Source organism: Panthera tigris, chromosome A3 (genome assembly GCF_018350195.1).
Source record: "Panthera tigris isolate Pti1 chromosome A3, P.tigris_Pti1_mat1.1, whole genome shotgun sequence".
Classification (NCBI taxonomy): Eukaryota; Metazoa; Chordata; class Mammalia; order Carnivora; family Felidae; genus Panthera; species Panthera tigris.
The window spans coordinates 92,175,878-92,202,645 of record NC_056662.1 but is presented as its reverse complement, the minus strand read 5'-3'; the positions used below and the strand labels follow the sequence as shown (position 1 = coordinate 92,202,645).

The window sequence follows — 26,768 nt, the reverse complement described above, 5'->3', positions numbered from 1 at the left end:
TCATCTGTTTGTAGCTCTCTGCATGTCTACCTGAAAGGCTTAAAATTTCTTTATAGTTAGAGCTGCACTTGCAACTTGTCTAAAGTTGTGTTTCTTGGAGGAAATCTAAGACATCTGCTTCTGGATTGAGGCAAATACTAAAAACATCTCTTTTCTTACATTTTGCATCTCCATATCTGGCACCAGCCGGAAACTGGGGGACATGGAGGGGGCAGAAAATTTTTAAAAAATAATGAGAAAGAGAAAAAAAAAAAGTACCAGAACTTCATGATTGAAGAAGGGTTAGTTTACAGAATGACTGGGTGGGAAGCAAGGTGTATAGTACTCCTCCTTCGGCCCCTGTCCCATCCTCACAAGAGACCAATTAGCTGTTTAGTGGACTGGTAATATAGAGAAAAATATCTTTAAAGAGGACCAAACGCTGTTCCTTAAATATGTATCTAAGTTCTACAAAACCAGATTCTGTCAACTTTAACAGGTAAAATAGATAATAGCAAATCCTTGTAATGTACATAGATGAGCAGGAAGCCCTTTGGGAGAGCAATAAGGGTGGCTGTCTCTTTATTTTGCAATTAGCAAAGGCTAATGGCTATATGGGAACTGATGGCTCCCTAGACACCAACAGGTGGAGCTAGATTTTGATTTAATATACTGACAACAAAATTATTAAATTGTAAGATATATATATATATATATATATATATACATATATATATATATATATATATATATGCCACAAATGCATGAGCAGGGGATATACTTCAAGTGTTATGCTGAGCATAAGCCTTTGAACTCCAAAAGACTGGTCAGGAACCTAGACTGAGATATGGGTGGTTTCACAGGTAACAATCCTTACATGGTAGTATGGAGTTACCAAGCACAGCATGCACATCATTTATATTTTACTCTGTGCCTGTTCCTCTTTTCCCTCCACTCTATAAATTATCCCTCTCCTTCTTGCCCAACTCAAGAGAGAAGAATTAGCTATGGCAAAGGGGCTAAGGATTAAAAGAAAACTATTAAGGAAGACTAGGCTGGCTGTGGAAAGGTAATTACATCTGAAAATTTAATCTGGAGATATATATATATATATCAAGTGGGAGAAGATGATGATGATGATAGATAGATAGATAGACAGGCATAGAGGAACAGAGAGAGAGCACATGAAAGAGAAAAATTGGTTTTCATGGCCAGATTTGGTTTTCCTTTTATTTATTTTTTTTTTCAACGTTTTTTATTTATTTTTGGGACAGAGAGAGACAGAGCATGAACGGGGGAGGGGCAGAGAGAGAGGGAGACACAGAATCGGAAACAGGCTCCAGGCTCCGAGCCATCAGCCCAGAGCCTGACGCGGGGCTCGGACTCACGGACCGCGAGATCGTGACCTGGCTGAAGTCGGACGCTTAACCGACTGCGCCACCCAGGCGCCCCTGGTTTTCCTTTTAAAAAGAGTTCCCAGTGCTATTTTAATTTTCAATTACTTGATTGTCATTAGTGAATTAAACAGTTTTTGCCCTATGAGCTGCATCTCTTTCTTATGTAAGTTTTGCGCAAACGAATGCCCGCATATACATCAAAATATAACGACAGGTGGATGGTGTAACTGACATTTGACTTTCTTCATTTTCCTTACTTACATCTTTAATCTTTTAATCATCCCTTATTGCCTTTTTAATCAAATAAATAAATAAATAACAACAGCATGCCAGTCCTCAGTCAACATTCATTTGTCTTCACATTTGTTAAATAACTCTTAGGCATCAGGCACTGAACTAGGTACTAGGAATAGAGATACAAATAAGACCTAGTGACTGTTCACTTAGAGTCCAATATTCAGAGGGAGAATGTAATGAGTGTTATAATATCAGTATTTGCAGTGTGTTATTTAAGAATCTGCTTCTCAAAGGAAGTGTAAGCCTTAAAAAACTAGTAGGAATTTTGCAAAAGTGTATATGTAGGAAGAATATTCTAAGAAGAGAAATTGTCATGGGCAAAGGCACAAGTTTTTGTAACCATGGCTATTTTGAGGAATTATAAGTTATTATTATTTGGGGGGGGGGGAGGTATGGAACATAGCCTAAGTGATAGAAGGGATATTTGAGAAGATTAAAACAGGAAGTGTGCAGCAGGTCAAAAGGGCCCATGTCCACACCCCAACAATATTAAGATCAAATTGTGTTCTATAGAGATTGAGGAGCTCCTGAATGGTCTTTTTTTTTAATTTTTAACGTTTTTATTCATTTTTGAGAGACAGAGAGAGACAGCATGCATGAGTGGCGAAGGGGCAGAGAGAGTGGGACGCAGAATCAGAAGCAGGAAGCAGGCTCCAGGCTCTGAGCTGTCAGCACAGAGCCTGATGAGGGGTTCGAACTCATGAACAGTGAGATTGTGACCTGAGCCAAAGTGGGACAGTTAACTGAGCCACCAGGCGCCCCTCCTGAATGGTCTTGTAATCAAAACTCCCACACTGAAGGGTAAAACCAATTAAGTTATGTAGAATGGATTGGTTGGTGGAATTACATTCACTGTTATCAGAAGCTGAATCGACAAAGACTATGCAAGTAGAGAGGAATCGAGCAGGGATATTGAAGGGATAAAATCTGGAAAACTTTCTGACTAATTGAAGCTGGAGCATGACTTGGAAGAAAATGTCTGAAATCAGTTCCTTATTACTGATTTGGATGAACAGGCAGATAGTTGTGCTTCTCCTGAGAATGAATAAAAAAATGTAAGAAGCGGCACACATTCTGACAGGAGAGAGACATACTAGGGTAAAATAGATAAAGGCATCTAGAAGACGGTAAAACATGTGGGTCAGGTCTGATAGAAACTTAAGAGACAGTTAATTCATTTACAAATTTATTTATATGATAAATAGGTAAGTTGGTATGTGGAAAAGCCAAAAATATGTATGTTATTATGCCAGTAAAAAAATGCATGTTAGAAAAAAAATTGGGAAGGCTGAGTAGGTGTATTGGGAGGATATTTAAGGACCCCGATAAAAAAGAAGCCAGTGAAGGCTACCTGAAAAGTCATCAAGGAAATGAGAGGAAAACCAGCAGAGACTATTATTAAGGATCCCCAAAGAAGATTAATCAACAATGTCAAACACTATAAAATGTTGTATGAGAATTGAAAAAAAATTACAGTGTTATATTGGAAATGGTAATTAGATTGTCATTGAAAGCATGACATTGCTATTTTCTGTAGAGCCAATTTGATGGGAAAAGATTGTAGTGAGATAGAGAAGTAAATGAAAGATGAGAAAATGGCAACATTTCCAAGAAAATTAGTTACAAAGGAAGGAGAAAGAGAAAAACAGTTTCAGGAGGAAGGTACAGAGTTGAGGGGTTTTCTTGTTGCTGTGTGTTTGCAACAAAGAAATTCTTTGCTTTGTTTTTTAGATGTGGATGAGGCTTATGCATGTTTGGAAGCTCCTGAAAAGAATACAGTGATTTTTCCTTTGCATTACCAATTGAGCCACAAATATGCTGGCAGAATCTCAAAACACATGAGCATGGTCATGAAAACTAGGGCCTACACTTACCTCTTGAGTTGCTTCTGGGAAACCACCTTACATTTTTTTTAAGTTTATTTATTTATTTTGAGAGAGAGAGAGAGAGAGTGCTTGAGAGAGGGGCAGATCGAAAGGGAGAGAATCCCAAGCAGGGTCTGTGTTGTCAGTGCAGAACCCTATGCGGGTTCCCAGGAACCATGAGGTCAGGACCTGAGCAGAGATCAAGACCTCAGCCAGAATTGGATACTTAACCAACTGAGCCACCCAGGCGCTCGTAGTTTGATTTTAAAGCTAGGCTGTGGGTGTCTGACTCCAGCCATACCTAAGAACAAAGTATGGTGGGCTATACAAAAGCAATTTTAGATACTGTTTCTATTTTACTTAGTACCTTTGTATTTGTACAGATAGTTTATTATTGTCCTAAATGAGCAAGAATAATTCATGTAATAATGATATTTTATCAAATATTTTTGCTTGCACAAATTTGTTTTCAGGTGTGATGCATTTAGTTATGACATATTACAGTATTTGTTTGAAATGCTTAACACAATATTTAAATGGTAAGGTCAAGCATTACGCCAGTGTAAACTCAAATACAAGAAGGCCAAGTCAGTTGTGAATGATTTTTTGATTTGCAAACTCCGGTAATTCTAAGAGTTAAGTATGCAAATATGCATTTACTTCAGGTCCTAAAACACAAAAACAGTTTTCATTACATAGCCCTAAGGTAAATGTTTAGAAATTAAACATACTTATTCTCAGATCATATATCAATTAATATGATCATATGATTTTTTTTTCTTCTGTGTCCTGTTGATGTGCTGGATTGCATTAATTGATTTTTGAGTGTTGAACTAGTCTTGCACAGCTGAAATTTATTCCCCTTCGTGATGGTGTATAGTTCTTTTTATATAGTGGTAAATTTGATTTGCTGATATTTTATTGAGCATTTTTGCCTCTTTGTTCATGAGATATATTGGTCTGTAATTTTCTTTTCCTTCTTAATAATATATTTATTTGGTTTTGGTGTGAGGATAATATTGGTCTCATAGAATGCATTAGGAAGAGGTCCTCTGCTTCTGTTTTCTGAAATAGATTGTGGAGACATGGTATCATATTTTCTTTATGTTTATAGAGTTCATCAAATGAAACCATCTGAGCCTAATGGAAGGTTATTAATTATCAGATCTATTTCTTTTATAGACATAGGCCTATTCTCCTTGTTTGAGTTTTAGTTGTTTGTATCTCTCAAGGAATTGATTCACTTAATCTAAATTATCTAATTCATGGGTATAAAGTCATTCATAATATCTCTTTATTATATTCTGAAAGCCCCTGGGATTAGAAGTGAGGACCCCTTTTCCATTTCTTAGCATTGGTAATTTGTGTCTTCTCTCCTTTTCTTCTTGGTTAGCCTGGTTAAAGATATATCAATTTTATGGATCTTCTCAAAGAGCTAGCTTTTGGTTTCATCGACTTTCTCTCTTGTTCTCTTGTATTCAATTCCATGAATTTCTGTTCTAATTTTTGTTACTCACTTTCTTTTCAATTTAAGCTCAAGCTGCTCTTCTTTCTTGAATGTCCTAGGTTAGAAACATGGTTTATCAATTTTATATCTTTCTTCTTTTTCAATATTTGCATTACTCAGACCATTCTAAACGCATACTTTTCTTTCAGTTTTCTTTTTAATATGAAATTTATTGTCAAATTGGTTTACATACAACACCCAGTGCTCATCCCAACAGATGCCCTCAGTTTTCAACATATCAAACAATTTAAACATAAGGAGGGCAGTACAGATGCCTGGAACATTATTGAGTTTGACTTAGGCACAGGGAAAAAATATTGCTAAATTTTGACACTTGTTGGAGGGTGGTACAGAAATATCAGAGGGAAATTTCAAATGTTCTGACTTTGGGTATTATAGCATATTATATTATGGTAGATCTAGAATTTATCATAAAGTTATTTCCTCCAAATATCTCATATATCGTCAGGAAGCACACTAGAGAGCAACTAATAAAATGTAAATATATGCCTAGCTGGATTGTTTATTGCTTAAAATGTTCCTATCCCCAGTCTACCTCCAAGTAAGTTGAACTGTTCTGGTCACAGCTGTAGGCATTCATGTTGTTTGGCTTATAGGGTTTATTTTTTTATTCCACATCAATTCTGTCCACTTCTATGAAATTTTATCTGATATCCATTGACTAAAATTCTTTCCCTTATTCAAAATGCTTTTGGATTTTACCAGTACTCATGAGTACCTCCTTGTGTTATGTCTGAAATATGGAAAAGCTATGTCAACTAGTCATGTAAAATTCTAAGGCTTTAGAAACATAAAACTAAATTTCTCCACCTCACCTTTCTCCTCCTCCTCCTCAAAACATGACAGTTCATTTTAGAAATATGATTTTGACTTTATGGCTTAGTCAATACTTAAAACACGCCTTCTAATTTCATAGGAAAAAAATGAAATTCATTGTTCATTTGAATTTCTTGGATTATTTGTGAATCAAAATGTTTTTTCAAAGTGTTCTTGGCCATGTGTGTTTATTTTCTTTGTTGCCAGATCATGTTATTTGCCCATTTTCCAATGAGGGATGCATTTTAATTAATTAAGATATCAATAATTTTTTTTTCAGATTTTCTCTACATTTTCAGGGTAGGTGCAGTTGTGGGTGTGGATCTTCGAGTATATGTTTTCTTTTCTTCCCTCTCCTTCCCAAAATATACACTTCTGTCTTTATTGTGGTGATTTGCATTAGCCATGATTTCCAGAGCAGTGATTAATAAAACCAAAGGTCACAATATCCTTGACTTAAGAAGAAAGTGTCTGGGGTTTTACTATTTAATTTAATGTTGACCCCTGGTTTGTATCATACATAATTGTTCTTTCAATTACACTTTGAAAATCGACTTTTAGTAATAATTATTCTTTCAAGAATAATAATTGAATTTTTAAATAACTTTTTACATTGAATAAGGTGATAACTAAATTTTTCATTCTTTGATATATTAAATAATATGTATACTGAAGTTTTGACATTCTTAAGAGAGAAATTGGTTATGTGTCTTATATTTTAATATACTGCTAATGCCTTGTCAGAATTCTAAATTGGATTTTCCGTGTACATCTGTTATTGGGACTGATTTGAGGGTGTGTGTATGTTTGCGTGTGTACATATACAATGGTTTTTAATCAACTTTTGATTTCAGAGTCATGATGTCATTTAAAATGTATTGGGAAGTTTGGCATTATTTTTACATGCTCTGATAATATTCAAGTATCATTGTAATTACCTGTGACTTGACGTATTGAATGAGCTAACTTATAATATATTCTGACATTTCTTACATCATATTGTCTTTTGAGGGTTTTTTTAGATTTTCTGCCTATTCTGGTAATAATATTTTATTCAATATTACACTAAAAATAATTCATTTCAACAAAAATTTCAGTATATTACTATAATATACTATGAGTTTGTTCACACTTATTTCATTTAATTTGATATAAAAGTTAATAAATTCATGAGTTAAAAAAATGGGAACAGTAAAGGTTATTTCAGCTTGCAAGTTCAACGCTTTATACCCAGTTTCTCTTTCTAGAAGGAAAAATACTGTTTTGTTAGTCATTGTCATAATTCTAAACATTTTTATTATATCTCTTTTTCTCTCTGATTTATTAATCTGGGCAGCATATTGTTAAGTAACTAATAAAAATTAAGGGGTGGGGGAAGGGAGGTAATATGATCACCCAAGATCATGTGTGTACAGCATTTATAACTGCCACCATTCATTCATCCAACAATATATACTACTAGGTATTATAATCTCTGTACGTATCTGTTCTTGTATAAACTGTCTTTTACAAAACTATCCTCTCAAATACTTTCATTTAGTTATTTTCTCTCAAATTACTAACTAGTGATTTGTGGTATTGTCCACATCACATTCAACCTCTCAGTTTTTAAGTGGGCCCTTCCTTATGCAAATGATTTACCACTCTAAGCCTCAATTCAATTATCTGTAAAATGAAGTTATAGTAAAGCTCCATAAGGCAATGATAGGGCTTAGGGTCAACATATATACATGCATTTAGCATAGTGTGATTATCTCTAATGTATATGAGCTACATCAAGAAGAGAAATCTCAGAAAACCAAAAAATTATATCCATAGGTTGGAAGGACTTCATTGAAGAAATGGGTAAATTGCAAAGATAATCCAAGTTCAGATAAGAACTATGGTTGTTTTCCTTTGCAACCTTAAGAGTTAACAAAGGTTTGAGGATTGATGAAGTAAAGTAAATGATTGAGAAAACAGAATTTAGAGAGAAACTATGGTAAAGAATACCAAGGGTAAAAAAAAAAAAAAAAATACCAAGGGTAAAAGCAACTGTCTTGTAGATATGTGATCTATAGAATTTACTAGGAACAATGTACTATGGAAAGGGGTCCAGAATATTTACGGTTACTACATAAATTTGGTCCATTTCCCACAATGTCTATACTCATATTTCCATCAAATAAATAAATAAATAAATAAATAAATAAAATTTCATTATGATTATCCTAAGGGTGTGTCACATTCTTATATATCTGCGAATTTATCAAAGATTAAACTGCCTTAAGCAAAGTTTAAAATTATATTATTGAGCTAAAATTTGTTGAAAATCAGGTGCACATGTGTTTGTATCATGTATCACCCAGAGTCTCAGACCCCAAATAAACTTTTGTCCTTATGTGGTCAAAAACCCTCATTTTAGAAATGAAGAAACTGAAGCAATCTGAAGTGATCCCACTAATATAAAATTGTTTCTTAGAGTGTTGGTCCAATATACAGTCCATCTCATGTAGGTCCCTGTTTTCAACTGTTTCGGTTACCCAGGATGCTTCTTTCCCTATTTTGGCTAAAGATGAAATGAAGAAAATATGTTGTATTGATGTTTTTAGTGATGGCATCCAATCCTGGCCACTGGTGATCAAATAACCATGTCCCTTAGGTACACATTCATGTTCCAAATAGTGCAGGGACATTTTAAGAACTTATGGAAAATCAGTAGCAAAATGTTTCACATTTTATTTTTAAACATTTTTTAAGTTTATTTATTTATTTTGAGATAGAACCAAGCTGGGGAGGGGCAGAAAGGGAGGGGGACAGAGGATCCAAAACAGGCTCTGTGCTGAGAGCAGAGAGCCTGATGCGAGCCTCTGACTCAAGAACCATGAGATCATGACCTGAGCTGAAGTTGGATGCTTAACCCACTGAGCCACCCAGGCACCCAAAACGTTTCACATTTTAAAAGGTGAATGTTAATTGGAGACGAAAACACTACAAATCTATCGTAAATCATTTTTTATTCTTCTAAAATAATCTTTATTGGGATATATAGGTCTTATTATTTCTTAACATGATAGCAACTTAAGGATTTTAATGTCTGTATTGGTCGTCACACTAATGTGCAAGGAATGTAGGCACTACCACTCCCCTTACCTTCCATGCACACATACACTGACAAATATGGACTGGGCTTAAGATCGGTTGTATTGTGGCAAACTCACAGACAGAGGGTCAGTGGGGTACAAAGGCCCCTATCCTCCTATTATCCAGTGGAAAAGTGTATTGGACCTAGAACATAATAAACTTCAGGAAAGGGATCTGGCTCTTCTTCCCTAACCCTGCACTCCCATGGTTCTGCTTTAACTATTTTTAGTAATTTTAGGAGAAGGACTGTTTGGAAGTGACAAGGAGACCTTTCTCTGGCAAAATGGCACTGCTGGGGAAGAGGGAAGACTCACACACCAGAATGGGATGGCCTGTGCACAGAGTTCACTAGCTTCAACTGGAAACTGTGATTTTCCATTCAGCTGACTCAATCTTGCTGGGCCAGTGAATCACCCAAATTTACAAAATTACCCAAAGGTGGAACCAGTGACGTAGGCAAAAGTTTTCTCTTTTACTCATATACAGAATCCATTTCTGTTAGTTACAAAAGACATGTTTATGATGTTTTGTCCCTGAATTGAGAAACTAACATTCCTTATTATTTTTGCACAAACTGGATGAGAGCTTAATCATTGTAAATCTTGGAGAAAAATGTGTAAAATTATTGCATTTTTCTCATTAAACAAATCCTTTCTTTAGATTCCTCCTTCTTCCGTTTCCTACATTTAACGAAGAATTTCTGTTGGAGGTAATAGCTTCAAATGTTTAATGTTTATTTCTGCATTGGCAGCACATTTATAATGTTCACATGGTTATTTTTCAACAAATATAAGGTCAATTTAGTAAGAACACTTTCACACATAAAATAAGTACTTTAAGTATCCAAACTTAAAAATGTCAAGATTTTATAGTAGTAATTGCACTTTGGATTTAAAAAGCTGACAGCATTTCCTGGAATAACAAACTAAAAATCTTTAATTATTTTTCAACTCACCTCAAGTAACAAACAAGTAACAGTAAAATGGTAACTAATAGGAGTTATTTATATTAATATGAAGAATATATTATACTGTGCTGTATATAGGATATATTATACTGTGTTTATAGGAACATTGATTCTTTAATTTCAGTAGAATGTAACTTAAGTAGTGGGATAATTCACCAACTAAATAATATTTAGGTGCACCTAAAAATTGCTGCTTTTGATAATAATGCAATAAGACTTGGAGGTAATTCTTTCTAGGGGGACATAATATCAATTTCATATCCCTCAAGGTTTTCTAATATGGTTCATTGTTTCAAGCTGTTGTGGAATGCAGGTCATTATTATTGTTAATTAAAAGTCTATACTGCAAAACATTAAGAAGTATTTTAATCCATACTCCTATATTTATTTCTGGTTTTAAACATGTTTTGGCATAGTCTGTTTACTTCTCTGTAATTCAGAGCTATTAATTCACACTTGAGGATTTCCAGATGGAAAAAAAAAAAAAAAAAAAAAAAAAAAAACCTTTACTGAGAGGTGGTGGAGAACTGGAAAGTCTTAAGAATGATTACATTGCCAAGAGTTTTAAAAATTAATTGCAATCAGCTCAAACTGGTCTCTGAAACTCTGATATTTGAGCAGATTTCAGGATAATGATGACTGTTCAAACTATTACCCATAGTAGGAAACTAAAATGTTATTTAGAAAGGAAGAAATCAAGAAAATCTATAGGATCTCATGAATTTCATGTAGCAGAGGCAAAAGTAGAACTTTATTTATGTAATCTTAATCTTCCCAGAGGACAAGCTGCCACTGAATATCTATCTATCTATCTATCTATCTATCATCTATCATCTATCTCGCCACTCTTTAATCTTTATCTGAAATGTTCCAGTCTTCTAAAACATATATTGATCTACTTACCTCAAATAGTTGTTAATGTTTTGTGACTGTCATTAAGACATAGGAGAGATGCATCAACGAAGAGCAAAATTACATAGAAATGCATTGTTTCATCAATTCAGCCAATCCCACCCTCCCCTTTTTCCACTCTGGGAAAGAACAAGACTGTCCTAGTGCCCAAACTACAAAGATGGTCAAGGCCTCTTTCCTGATGACCACTCAACTACACAGCTCTCTCAAAAGGAAAATACATAATTAGATTCTGAAAGATCACTTAAGGTAGCCATTCTTTGATTTATTTCTCACACTGATAGAAACAAATCTAGAATTACAACTACAGGTTTTTCTCTTTTCTTGATATATAAAAATGTTGGCAAGCTAACATATTTGTGAAATTCACTTGTAATATTGCAACAAAGTCTTATTGTAGCCATTGGGAATTTCAAGATTCGAAAGTGATGATGTGGACAAGTCTTTTACGTTTGGGCAGTATCTCCTCTTACTGCCCAAAGATTTCCAATTATATCAAATAAATATTTATTCACACATGCCACCTGAAAATAAACACCACTGCCTATAATGTTAGATGATCAGAAAAGTCAATATATTATACCATCCAAAAAGGGGAAATGTTTTTATCCTACCATTATAATATATAAAAATGAAAATATGTATGACTTAATGTATTTGCACCATGGATGCTGATAGGCAAATTGAAAACAGGATTTTGCATTCTCTCTAATCTTTCACAAATATTGATTCTAAAATCCAATTGGAAAAATAAATCATCTTGTCGTATCACGATTATTTTCCCCACAGTCCTAGCACCATATATTATGCATCGCCATTATTCAATAAAAATGGTGTGTATTTATTGTTTACAATATGCCAAACATTCTATTAAGCACTTTAAATGTATTTCTCAATTTAAACCTCATAAGAATGATGTAAGTTCGGACAGTTTAAGAGATTTGATTATAAACTTACAGAGATTTTATTTTAAAAGAAAAAAATCTTGTAGAGAGTCACACATCCAGGAATTGCAGTCAGGTTTAAAACTTATATCATGTGGTTCTAGAGTTCTCTTAACCTTTACAGTATCTTGACCCTCAAGAAATTGTTGTTAAATAACTGTGATCCTGGAAGTGATATCTGGTATTCCTGTGTTTGCGTGTGTGTGTGTGTGTGTGTGTGTGTGTGTGTGTGTATCAGAAAGAGAGAGAAAAGAGATAATACTAATGTGGGCATTTGTGATGAAAATACCACATATACCTGGCTATATTTTTATGGTATAGTTTTTGAGATAAAATCATAAATAAAGATATTGTGCAAGTCCATATTGCTTTAGTGTTCTTTTAGATGGAACAATTTACACTTCTAACATTTCAACTATTTCCAATAATAATAATGTTTATTCTTATAAAGTTCAAAAATAGAAAATCGTAAAATAGAAAAATAAAAATCTCATGTAATCCCACTATTCATGTTTTCTATACAAACATGCATATATAATATATAATACTGTATATTAAATACTATATGTAGCATTTTATACATAATGAAGAACTTTATAATATGGTCACCAATTTGTATTTTTTAATAAATTGATGATCATACTGTAAATTCTCTATTTTCAACATTGTTTTGCCTAACCAATATATTTGGAACATTTATTCATAATATGGAAAATCTTCTAGGGGCACCTGGGTGGCTCTGTCAGTAAAGCATCAGACTTCAGCTCAGGTCATAATCTCATGGCTCAGGAGTTCTAGGCCCGCATCAGGCTCTGTGCTGACAGCTCAGAGCCTGGAGCCTGCTTCAGATTCTGTCTCCCTCTCTCTCTGCCCCTCCCACACTCATGCTCTGTCTCTCTCTCTCTGTCAAAAATAAATAAAAACATTAAAAAAAACAAAAATCTTCTATAATTTTTTTCAATATGATAAAATTATTCCTTCTTTGAATATGTTAGAATTGTATTCATTTCTTACTCTCTGGGAATCAGGAGGATGGAAAAGAGGCTGTGGTGTGGGCAGTCCTAGTGAGATAACTTGATTTTCGTGTTCTTGTTGCTTGTCATCGAGGGAAGTCAGTGTGGCATCAGGCAATTTCCAATAGCTCATTTTCTGTTTGGCCATATTTTCATTTCTAATAAACAGTAAACCAGTGGCTCTGAAGGTGATAACAATGGAAGTGGTCTTCCCCCGGACAAGTGCAGGCAATAATGGGATGCATTCTCTGTGGAGATTTTTAAAATAATAATAAAAAAGTTTGCCTTTTTAAATCACCATGCACTAGCATTTAAAACAACTGCAGTCACCAGGCACCTGGGCAGCTCAGTCAGTTAAGCATCAGACTCTTGATTTCTACTCAGGACATGATGTCATGGTTTGTGGGATCAAGACCCACGACAGGCTCTACAATGACAGTGCAGAGCCTGCTTGAGATTCTCTCTACCTCTGTCCCTGCCCCTTCCATGTGTATGCTCTGTCTCTCAAAATAAATAAATAAACTTTAAAAAAATACAGTTTAAGTCATAAAATAGTATTCCTTCCCTGGTTGTGGACCCCCCACATAAATACCTTTTTTTATACCACTGCACCTTACCATTATAGTCATACTCCACAGGCTACCAAGATGAAGGAAGAGCTGTATCAGATACTGTCTTTAAATTCTGTGTAGACAGCATCACATACTTAGGACAGCTTATTGTGTATGTCGTTCATGCATATTGTTTACTTTTTTCCAGTAGGTATATGCTTTATCTGTTTCATATGCTACTATCTCCTCCATCTCTTACCTATTCAAATTAAAGAATACAGCTTAGTTCTTCCTAGCTTATGTGCAGTTTTAAAGAACTAAACTTATTTTTAAGAGGTGCGTGATTATCTCTTGCATCTTCTATCTTCTCCTTTTACCAGCAATGTTTTGGTATTTGTGTTATTAGATCTTAAATAGCAGCCTTATTTCCCACTTGATGTGAAGTTTTCTTTTCCCAGATCTATGGGAATTTCCTATATTTGTTTCCTATATTCATACATATGAATATAGATCCCTGTATTCAAATTGCATGTATCTGCACTATGGCATTTATTTTTAATTTCATATTGTGACCAACACATAATTTTAAAATTTGAGAACTTGCCAAGAGTATCTTAAAGAGTACTTTAATAGAATACATTGGGTGAAAATTAGGGGAATATTTGAAATTTCAAATTTTAGCACCAGGAAACAAATCATAATTAACGAAAGGGACACTCTAGACTTAGATGGGTGATGTTCATGGTGTCTAATGTAATCAACATCAGTTCAATATTCTAGAGAAGAGGTACTTGGGGAACCACTACCAGTGTGATCACTATCTCCAAGTTTCTTTGAGCGCCAAGGACAGTCCACCTGGGGCTCTTCACCCTCTACAAGATCATTTTCCTAGCAACAAGCCTTGAAAACTAGTCCAGCAAGATACTTGCTGGGGCAGTGGATAGATGAGATTTCACAGTTAAAAAATCTGCATAGTCTACCTTCCCACCTACCCATATAATTCTTCTTTCATTTAACACCTGTTAATACCCTATAGGACTACTGTTCCTTAGAACACACCTTCAGCAATTCTGCTCAGCAACTGGAAAGCATGGGTTGTGTACTTTTCTTTGCCTCAGGCTTTAGTCATGTTTACCAGAAGCTAGCATACTGATACTTCCCCTCCAGGATTCAGTAAAAGGGAGGATAAAGGAAGTGAATGTATAGGTTACACTCTCCAAATCACTTGCCAGTCTTTATTTTCTAGGATATCTGAGGCAGTGTAAAACCTCCCTCACTAAGGTATGGCTTATTTGTAATTAGCCCTTATGAATGGAAATATCCACCTTTATCTCTCTTTCATGACAGGATAATCCTTAAGAACTTAGAATCTTTGCATGGTTCCAAAGCATGTGGTGTACATTCTTGCAGAGTTTCTACCTATTTGGTCAGTTTTGGTGACTAGATGATAAATCCCAAAGCATAACCTGTGGGTTATTTATACCCAAAATACCTGGGTGACTAGGTAAAAGTTCAGGGTTTTTTACATACTGAATTGCAATATCTGGAGAATGAAAGTATGATGACTACAGTTTTAGCCACATCTCAGGAAATTGTTATGCTTGCTAAGGCTTCAGAACCACTGACCAAAATTACTAAATAGTACTTATTTTTTAACTGAATCCTTAGCTATGTCTTCAGGTTCTCCACCTGAGTGGAATCTTCTCACACTGCTATCTCCCCCTGCTCTGTGGATGTTAACTTTCTGATCCAAAAGCTTTGGTTTAGTTAAAAGCTGACAACTATACAGATTTGGTAAGAAAGACATCCTGAAACCCTCACAGACTCAAGTTTTGAGTTGTGCATCCCAGAAAGGAAAAGCAAAAGGGGAGTATAACAGCTGGTTGAGTGGTTAGATTTCCTCAGATCCCATTAGCCAATCAAGAAAATAACATCAGGCCTTTGAGGTTTCAGTTTATGTCTCAGTCAGAAAACTATGTCCTGCAGGCCAAATCTAGCTCACCGTCTGTTTTTGTATATAATTTTTTTATTGGAACATAGCCATGCCCTTTCATTTACTTATTGCTGATGGCCGCTTCAATGCTACAATAGCAGAGTTAAGTAGTTTCAAGAGAGACCATCTGGCCGGCAAAACCTAAGATATTTACTATCTGGCCCTTCACAGAAAAATCTTACCAAACCCTGGTCTAGGGTAATTTTGTTCTAGGTGTAGTATCAGTTCATACTACAGAGTTTTATCTTAGAATCAGTGAAACATGAAAGCTATCCAAGTCTGTTTGCTTAGTTCAAATAAAACAAAGAACATAGGTGCAGTTCATGCGTTCTGGAGGCTGGGATGGGGGTGAAGGGGAGCCTACAGAGCCTCATTGAATCTTGCATGGAAATGGATGCTAAGTGTACTTTCTCATGGTACTTAATATTTAAACAACTACGAAACTGGCCGAGGTAGAAGGATAAAATGTTCTAGTTCAAACATTCAGTTTCTCATTATATGATTTCTTCCTCTGGGTAGGGGCTGATCCATTATGAGGTTTATCCTGTCAGATGATTATAAGGCTCAGTTGTCCACCTTTGTGTTGGAAAATCTATCAACACACAATACCAAAGAGGCACAGAGTCAGCCTTGAAACTTATACCAATCAAGAGATTCTGTAACAATTCTTTTTTTTTCTGGTTTGCATTCTGCATTCTTGGGAAGAGATTGTTATGTGAAATTTGGCATTATGGTTATGGCACAGGTCCTCTGCCTCAGCACTGGGTGCATATGGTTAGTTTCTCTGTAAATATTTGATGTCATATTAAGGGAAAGGGTGGAGAAATCTTTCATCCCATGGAATTTTGTACTTATAAGAGTAAAAACTTTGCTACTTTGTGAGTCTTATCAAGGGTTAAAGCTGATCTTATTGTCTCAGACATGCTTAAGGCTTACAGCTGAGAATAGCTAAAATTGGAACCTGTGACAACAGAAGACATGAGCCCAATTAAAATCAAATATATATCTTCTTGAGGGAAAACCGATCTAACTGGCTGAATTAGGAAATTCATATCATAAGCATCTATGTTTTGAAAACGATATGACTGTGTGCCATTATGAGAAACGTGGATTATTACTTCTCATAGTCAAGACTTCACATCCTGTTAATAGGAACCAGATTGAATTGATAGTCATTTTCTCCATGAATTCACTTTCCAGTGGTGGACCCTGAAATACTATTAAATCAGTTTAAAACTTTCAGGAAATGGAAGCCAAATATGGTAATCCAAATTTGCCCTAGATTGAAGGGTACATTATGGAATTGAAAATAAAGAATCTTTTTGAAAGTTTTAAAGTTAGATTTAAAAGTTGAATATAGGGGCGCCTGGGTGGCTCAGCCGGTTAAGTGGCTGACTTCGGCTCATGTCATGATCTCGAGATCCGTGAGTTCGAGCCCGTGAGTTCGAGCCCCGCGTTGGGCTCTGTGCTGACAGCTCAGAGCCTGGAGCCTGTTTCAGATTCTGTGTCTCCCTCTCTCTGACCCTCCCCTGTTCATGCTCTGTCTCTCCCTGTCTCAAAAATAAATAAAACGTGAAAAAAAATAAAAAAATAAAAGTTGAATACAATCTCCATTAAAGCTAATATATTTTCTTGTTATTTTATAAAGTAAACAATATTTCTTATCTTGACATTTTTAAATTATGCCTCTCCTGCTGTGAGAGAAAAGCCCAGAAAATATTATTTGGGATATAAAGAAGATGTAGTCCAATGGCCCGTTTCCCTTAATTAACTGAGGAAATACCTTCTCATCATAGAAAGTAGTGTTGAAAAGAAACTGTGCTTGTGGGTAAAGTCAGAGGTCTTATTTTTTAAGAAAAAAATGGAAAAGAGGCCACTCTTAGCAGAAGACTCAAATCAACTTCACTCTTGTAATCATTATACTTATAATGTTGATCAGCAGAATCACAGTGGTTAATCACTCCAGATTGATTGATTGATTTTTTTATTTATGTATTTATTTATTAGCAAGGTATAATTGACACATAACATTATATTAGTTTCAGGTTTACAACATAACGATTTGATATTTGTACATATGGTGAAACGATCACCATAATAAGTCTAATTAACATCTGTCACTCCACTCCAGTTTTCTTATCTCATGATGTTTGTAAGACTACTTTTAAAATTTGGAACAAGTAAAAAAGAATTATTTGTGTGCATTTTCACTTAGTAAGTTTTTTTCCAGCTGTTATTCAAAGAATAGCTGATGTGTCTGTTGACTCTTGTGTGAATCCTCTAGTGATGAAATCATCATTAAATTACATGTGGCACACTTATTATATTTTATTTTTTCCCTAATATAGAAAAATGCTAATATGCAGATCTATTCTGAAGTTACACTGATGTATTCCTCCTCCAAAGTGTTGAAATCAAATAGAAAAGACTGCACGTGAATACATCTATCTGGTCTATTTGGAGAGACATTGTCAGGAAAACCTCATTGTTCAAGTCTGGGAAACTCAACTTCATTTCAGCTTCATTAATGATGTACATTTAGATATCGGGCAAAACAGCCTCTGAATAACTCAATTACACTATGTATTAATGGTGATAACAAAGCTCTTTCCAGGAAGGCAAGAGAATATGCCACTAAGTATGCTAACCCTAGTAATTGCTTGCGTCTGAATTGCTTCCATTCAAATAGACTAATGTACTTCCAGGTAGCATTTGTTAATTCCCAATCAATAAACCATTAACAATGCAGAGGACATTATTATTAAATAATCTAAATCTTATATTTGCAGTAGACTTTTATTGCTTGTCCTTATGATAAGCTTTATAATTATTCAGAGAGAGCAGAACTGAAGTACATTCTGAATATATTAGTCAAGATACAAATATATGACTCCACCAGTTAGGGAATATTTGTCATTTTTCATTCAAACATAAACATAAACTCTGGAAGCAATAAATTAATGTTCTATAGCTTTCAGTGATATAGAAAAATCATGTTATTTTATCACCAAAGGTATATTTTATGAGAGACTGCAACATTGGCACATTTAAAATCATTAGCTTGTCTTATATTTGCTTCAATACTAGGACAACTGATTGCCAGGCAGCATTTATGGTCAAACTTGGGAATACTGGAATAGAAAGAGTTTTGTTAGCACTTTTGAAAGGAGAGAATAATATTCAGAAATTTATTTCTTTGAAATAGTTACATATGTATTCTGAAGGTTACTTTTTCATGTATAATTATTCTCATAATGTTATGTCTACTTTTCTATTTATTCAAACAGCACCATTTATTGGCAGTGAACAAAAGAATAGCAAAACAAAGTTCCTGAGCTTAAGTAGTTAAAATCTAAATATGGCAGAGCCCCTTCTTGAAAGCACATTGAATAGCAACTGCTATTAATTTAAATTTTTTAATAATTGGGTCAGAGCTCAATACTTCCCATTTTTTTTACATTAAAAAGGGTCTTTGGGGACACAAATTGAACTATATACAGAGTGAAGTGGGTTTCTTGTTGTTGTTGTTGTTGTTCATTTGTTTAACTATTGTAAAACCTATTATCTGAAAGTTTGGACAGCAATCTGTTTTGATCCAAGTGATATTATATCAAGCAAATGAGTCCATATTGCCTTAATATACCAAAGTATTCATTTTTTTCCTAACCTTTTCAATTCAGGTACAATATTCATGTTCTCAGTTTTGAAGGTTAATAGAATTTTTAAAAATAACTCCTTTACTTTGCATTGGATGGAGTTTGGAAGTGTAAGCGGGGATGATTTTCTGCCATATGCTTGGTTAAATTGAGCTGCTTAAGTGTGAGGTTATATTGCATTTGTCACTGATTCCATCCCAATACCTGAAGTGCCTTGGTGGATATGCTTTTAGGTATACATGAGCTGAAATGTGATGATACCATAGAGGCCTTTCAGGTGACCTTTCGTGATATGCTTCTAGACTATTCTTTGGAACTGTAAGTTGCTCTTACTTTTTTCTTGGCAAAGCTGTTTAAGGATTACTGTGCTCTCATGGACATGTTCAGATATCTGGGAGGGCTTATTTAACTCTTTCTGCATGGATCACCATTGTGACTACTCTTTTCATCATTTGAGGATCCACTTCTCTTCGCTTGTACCACAGCCCTACCCTCACTCATTCTTGTCAAGCTTGTGCCTCTTACTGCTGACTTCTTACTGTCTAGTAATTTTACATTTTTTCCTGTCTTATCTCTTATTTTTCCTACATACTTTTCCTGTGACTCTTAATTTTCGCTATAATGGGATTTAATCTATGATCTTGACCAGTCAATGATAATGCTGCTTACCTATCTTCTGTTAAAAGTTATTTCATTTCTCTACATTTTTCTAATACTATCATCCTAAGTATTTGATATCAAAATAAATGACATGTTTACAACATCACAAGGTGGTTTCAACTATTTCACTGTGTTCATTGGTGATAATTCTGTTAGATATAAATTATCATAATAATAGGGAAGTAACGCATTTTACAGATAGGTCAACTGAAACACAAAGACTGCATATAAGGGGAGAGTCTGAGATCTTTTCTCATCCTGTGGTCACTGAGCATCACCACTTCTCTGCTAATATTTTTGGCACGTTTTCCATGCCACCCCCAATAGCTGAAATTCCTTTCATCCATCAAGTCTGGCTGAAAATGTTATATCTTCTATGAAGTGTTCTGTGAACTATTCAAGCAGAAATAATTGTTCTTTCCTTGGGTTACTTTGTCCTAACCCCTCATAGAGCAGGTTTTCCATTGTATTATATTTAGTTTTATATGGCTTTGCATCTACTTTATTGGGAATCCATTAGAGTGAGCAGCCTGGCCTCTTTATATTGCATCCCAAGTGTTTAACACAGAGCCAGAAACTTACATGTTCATTTACTTGAGTTCATTTTTTAAAAAATTTTTCATGTTCGTTTATTTATTTTGAGAGAAAGAGAGCAAGCGAGATCAGGGGAGGGGCAGAGAAAGAGGGGGAGAGAGAATCCCAAGCAGGTTCCACACCATCAGCACAGAGCCTGATGTAGGGATCAATCTCACAAGCTGCAAGATCATGACCTGAGCTGAAATCAAGAGCTGGACACTCAACCAGATGAGCCACCCAGGCACCCTCCGGACTCATTTTTTAAAATTGCCCCAGGTTCAATGTTGCCTCCAATAGCTGAGGATGGCTAAGGTATAGAGAAGTGGTTGTTAGTATATGTTTATTAGCTAAAGCACTGTTTATTTTTCTCCAAATCACTCTATTTCTCTTAATTGTATGAAATGGTTGGATTTGAGTGTAAATATGGAATATTCACTACAGATAATTAAATCCATCAATCATGTAGGACAAATATGGTTCTCATAAAGACTTAATCACCACAGGTTTCAAATTTCACACAGATAGCTTAATTCAAAATCAGTAAAATATTTTAAATCAAATCCACCAAATATCATGTATTCTTTACCATAAAATGTATAAAATCTAGTTATGATTAATAGCATTATTATGAGTCCCAAATCTCATTACTGAGTATTGCTGAATTTACTTGCAGTTCAATGTTTAAATATAGTAAGATTAAAACTATTCAATGAGTCCTTATAACTTGTGGCAAATCATTATTACTTCCTCCAATTGCTATTGTAATAATATTAATCATAATGAATTCCTTTGAAATACGGTGGAGCAGTAATATAGTATTCCATATGCATTTCCACTATAAATTAGCTCTAGTGACTTAACTGCCTAAGAACTATTATTAAGTTACTATATAACACCTACAGAATCATAATCAGACTGAGGAATTGATTCCAAATGAAATTACTATGACCAGTTCTACTGGAAATGGAAATCAGATAAATGAAAAAAGATGAGATATCCTAAAATAAAGTAGTTCTAAATAGTGTAAGATTATTAAATTTCCTTTGAAAATATGTCCAATAGACTTCAATGAGAAAAGATTAAAATACAAAGACATTTGTCTTCACCTGACAAAACCCAAGAGAGCTCAGCCATGTAGGTTACACACATCTCTAGTCTAATTAAATGGTGGAAAGTATTTATGGGTACAATAAGACCACAGCCCCAACGTGTATTTGTCATCACCTCTTTTTGTAGGGTTTCCTGCTCACAATAACAGCAAGTAATGAGGGCAGGAAGAGAGAAAAGACAATCCTGTACCTCTTGTCATTGAATGGATTTTCTACTAGGTGATATGAGTTACTTGCATTGTCCTGCAATGCAACTGTCCTGCAACTGTAGCTCTCACAGTATTGGGGAGCTCTGTCTTAAGTCAAAACTTCTTTCCTCTCAATCCTGTTGTGAATGAAAGAGATTGAGGAATTGCTAAAAGAGAAAATTGCAAAAGCCAATTCACAGTGTATAATTTTAAAAGATGCTTCAGTGCCAGACATGAGGGAGGGAGATCAGGGTATTGGGGCAGCTCAGAATTTTTTTATTTGATGAATCACCTTGAAATTCCTTTCTTTTGTTTGGTCTTTGCTAAGAATCTATTGTAATTGTGTCTATTCTTTCAAACTGAGAATAAAAAACACATTTTCAAAGTCAGGCATAAATGATAGTGTGATTAGTGGATATGTTGGATTAATTACACTGCTGTTCCTTTCTAATAGTCAACACTCTCTAAAGTAAGTTGTCATAATCTGAATGCTGCTTTTTGTGCGTGTGCTTGCATGCATGGGTACATAGAAACGTCTATCCATTCGCCTGTGTATCTGTGTAAAGAAGTCTCATTTCTCAGTTTATGTGTAAATTTATTTTTTTAACATGCAAACATTAATTAGATAAGATGGGATTAAAGACTAAGTAAGGCTTGAATATTTTTGATATGGTGCTAATATATATAATATGTCATTACTTCCACATTATTGTGTTTAGTTTATAATGATTATTGCTTAGAAGAATCTGGCTTAAAATCTAGGCATGTTAATTTACTAGATTTGTTATTCTAGGCAAGTTATACATCCTATCTATTGTAGTTCTAGACTTCCTCCTCTCTATAATGGGGAGATATTAGCAACATTAGATATTATGAGGGTTAAGTGAGAGAAGTCATAGTTCATGCCAGTGTAGCTTCAGGATCATCGAATGCAGTCAATAAATATTAGTTCTAATTCTGCTGCTACTTATTATTATCAACATATCACTGTAATTTCTTTTGATTGATTTTTTGTTGAAAAGCATATTTAGCATTTTAAGTGTTTTATTTTTTCCCATCTCAAATCTCAACATCTCCTTGAAATTCCCAGATCAGGAACTCAGAGTTCAAAATCCCTCCTCCATTCATCCAATATCAGTGACTCCATCATACTTATGAATTAAATTTTATCACTCTAACCATCTTTTTTTTCTTGATATGCTATTCTATAATTATCCTCGCCTCTCAGGCCTTCTTGGTCATACTGTACCTTTTTTTTTATGCTTATTTATTTATTTTGAGAGAGAGAGAATCCCAAGCAGGCTCCACACTGTCAGCACAGAGCCCGCCTCGGGGCTCAAACTCACGAACCATGACATCATGACTTGAGCTGAAATCAATAGTTGGAAGCTTAACCAACTGAGCTGTCCAGGTACCCCATACTGTAATCTTTTCAAATAAAAAATTTGGTCTTTTGTTTTCTCCCTCATCTTTATATGACAAATGTACCTCATTTGTCAGAAAGGGCATTTAAAAAATAATGAAGTATATGTAAATTCAAGTATATTGAATGATGCTTCAAATGGCATTTTTAAAGTTCAATAAAATTTTACAGAAAAGTTAATTTCTCTTTTATATGTTGTATAATATTGAAGATTATAGACCAAATTCTTACTCTAGGTGTGAGTTAGCAGATCATTTAACATTTGTTACATACCTGCTGTGTTGCTATAACTCATCAGACTTTATGTATACTGTTGTATTAATTCCTTCAGTGAATCCAGGAATGCAGAGATTATTATCCCCATCTTAAAGATGAAAAAGTTGAGGCTCAGAGATAATAACTTGCTGTTTTCTTTAATATTAGGAAGTGAGGGTTACCCAGTATGGATGATTTTTCAGTGCATGTTTTTATCACTTCCAACTACTAGGATTTCTTCCAAACACCAAATCTTACACCTGCCTTACATCTAGTCTATAGCCTTATTTTCAAGTACATGGATAAACACTTGCTTGTCTTCTTAACAAGCAAGCAAGAATAGTTTTCATATTTCTCATCTATTTGTTGTGATTTTAATTTTCCTGTATAGTTATGACTTAGTCTGTTTGACTAAAAAAAAAATAACATAAATTGGTGACTTATAAACAATACAAATGTATTTCTCGCAGTTCTGGAGGTTGGGGAGTCTAAGACAAATGTGCTGGTAGATTTGTCATCTAATGAGACCCACTTCATGATTAAAGGTTGTCCTCTTTTTTTTTAAGTGTATGTATGTATTTACTTAGAGACAGAGACAGAGACAGAGAGAAGGAGTGCACAGGAGGGGAAGAGAGAGAGAGAGAGATTGAGAGAGAGAATCCCAGCAGACTCTGCACTGTCAGTGCTTGGAGCCTGATGCAGGGCTTGAACTCACAAAGTATGAGACCATGAGCTGAGCCTAAATCAAGAGTTGGATGCTTAACCTACTGAGCCACCCCAGTGCCCCTAAACTGCCCTCTCACTATTGCCTCACATAGCAGAAGGGGAGGGAGTTGTCTGGGATCTTCTTTGTAAGGGCTAATCACATTCATGAGGGCTCCACCCTCATGGTCTAATTATCTACTAAAGGCCCCATGTCCAAATGCCATCACACTGGGGGTGAAGTTTCAATTGTGAATTCTGGAGGGACACAAACATTCAGTATGTAACAAGCAATAAAGATGATGCCAAAGTGTTCTTTTTTTCTTAAGTGTGTTAATTTATGGACACATGCTTATGCATTCCCATTTAAGATAATTGGGAGTATTATTTCCTTGGAATATTTACCCTGCATATGACTTTCTACCATCTTTTAGGAAAGTATTTCAGTCTTAGGAAAAAAATTGACTTCTTAGGCATTCACTACCTGTGGAGACAAGATGCAGTGTGCCTACATTTATGAAATAAGATAAAAGGCTGTACTTTAGTGACACTGCATTGAGATTTCAAGTAGAAGCTTAAACAGGTACACTATTATTGTTTTTAAAGAGAAACCCTTATTTTTTAAGGGGTGCCTGGGTAGTTCAGTGGGTCGAGCATCCAACTTTGACTCAGGTCATTACCTTGCAGTTCATGAGTTCAAGCCCAGCATCTGGCTCTGTGCTGATAGCTCAGAGCCTGGAGCCTCCTTTGGATTCAGTGTCTCCCTCTCTCTCTCTCTTCCTCAGCTGCTTGCACTGTCTCTCTTTCTCTCTCAAAAATAAGTAAAGATTTTTAAAAATTAAAAAAAAAATGAAGAGAAACCCTTATTTTTTAAAAAGAAATTAAATGGGAGTGCCTGGGTGGCTCACATTTGAGCATCTAACTCGTGATTTTGGCCCCGGTCATGATCCCAGAGTTTTGGGATCGAGCCCTGCATCTGGCTCTGCACTGAGTGTGGAGCCTGCTTCAGAATCTCTCTCTCTAAATAAGTAATAATAATATTAATAATAATAAAAAAAAGAAATTAGGTGGACATCATGCATGAGATGTTTATGGATTTCTTAACACAATTTCTCAGTTGTGGATATAGTTATGGTTGTATACTTCAATGAATTCAATGTCAAAAAGCATTTTTAATGTTGTAATTTAAAAATCCACTGTCCTATAATGGTTTTTTTTGAAAAAAAATATACAGCATTCTTTATCACTCAAAATATGATTTTTGACATGTTTCATTTTTAACCCCAAATTGTTTTGTACTTACACTAGGTCAATGTTTTTTTGTTTTCTTGTGCTCTTATTGTTAAGGTTCATCATGAGACTAAAAAACAGATTGCATCAGAGATATGCAGGTTTTTTTTTTTTTCAGGGCCTGATAGATATTTAGGCTAAAATGTTTTGTAATCAACATACTGCTTCTTATTCTGTGGAATTCTCTTTAATATTCTGTATTACAACATGGATCCTCTTTGTGCCTTCAACCACGCCACACATTTGCTGCCACAGTTTTCTCCCTCTTCACCAATATTGCCCCATGACTCATAGAGCCATTTCTAATCTGCTAAAATAAAACATGATACATTTTATGGTGGTGACGTTTTCACAATAAACGTTTCTACACTGAAGAAGTTGTTACTCTGAGACCAATAAATATACATTAAAGTGAATCTTTGTCTCCTCAGGAAAATATAAAAAGTGCCATTTAGGTAGACTAGTTGCTTTATCTTATGAACAATTTCCTTTGAGGTAAAGTTATGTGTGTGTTCTACTTTTCATGAAGCTAAAAAGAAAACTGTGAGGTTATGACATTGGGAAGGATTCTCTTTAGTTAACTGTATGTCGGTCCACCCCTTACCTGTAGTTTTGCTTTCCGCAGTTTCAGTCACCCACAGTCAGCCATGGTCCAGAAGCAGGTGATTCCCCCCATTCTGACATATTATCAGAAGGTCAGTGGTTGCCTAACATTATGTCCCAATACCTACATCATCACCTGACTTCATCTGATCCTGTAGGCATCTTAACATCTCACATTGTCACAAGAGTGAGTTCAGTACAATAAGACTTTGAAAAAGAGAGATCATGTTCATATAACTTTTATTACTGTATATTATGTGTTCTATTTTCTTATTAGTTATTGTTGTCAATCTCCTACTATGCCTCATTTATTGATTAAACTTTATCATAGGTATGTATGGGGAAAAAACATAGTATATATAATGCTTGGTGCTGTCTAAAGTTTCAGGCATCTGCTGGGGCTTTTGGAACATACCTCCTGCAGATAAGGGGGGACTGCTGTATTTTGCTTATAATAATCAACAAATAAGTGTCCCACTATTTACTACACCCATAACCTTGGACAAAACACACACCTGTCCTAAACCCAAATTAAGTTTTCAAATCTTCAAATCTGGGGCCAGACCTGCAGGGTGATTTCTACATTCTACAAACCATGTGGCCCTTTTGGAAGTTCTGGACTCCTACCACAACCTTCCAAGTAAGCTCCATAGAAAGCCCATAATTTGTTGTGTCCTTTCTTATACGTGAGTCCAAGAACACTCACAAATGTCCCCAAGTAATGCAGACCTACCCCTTTACAAATCCATGATTTTGATGATCTTTTCATTCACTTTGAAGATCTTTTTCCTTGCCTTTGGTAACTTTCCTCCCCATTCTAAAACTCTGGGAATAGCTGGAAGAACACTTTTCAGTGTTCTTCCATAACACTGGAGCAAACATAATGATTACTCCATAATCATAACCATATTTTCAGTAGAT

At 35.0% G+C, this 26,768-nt stretch overlaps 1 protein-coding gene and 1 long non-coding RNA gene across 2 annotated transcripts in view; one reads left to right on the top strand and one right to left on the bottom strand.

Annotated features, from left to right (window-relative positions):
* LRRTM4 (leucine rich repeat transmembrane neuronal 4) overlaps positions 1-26,768 on the top strand; it is a 699,335-nt gene that overhangs the window by 508,742 nt on the left and 163,825 nt on the right. The window lies entirely within an intron of this gene.
* Positions 4,859-25,907, bottom strand: LOC122237361. The gene is made up of 3 exons (XR_006215831.1): positions 25,849-25,907; positions 23,271-23,361; positions 4,859-5,100 (listed from the first exon to the last, which is right to left on the bottom strand). It is a non-coding gene; the product is annotated as an uncharacterized LOC122237361 (long non-coding RNA).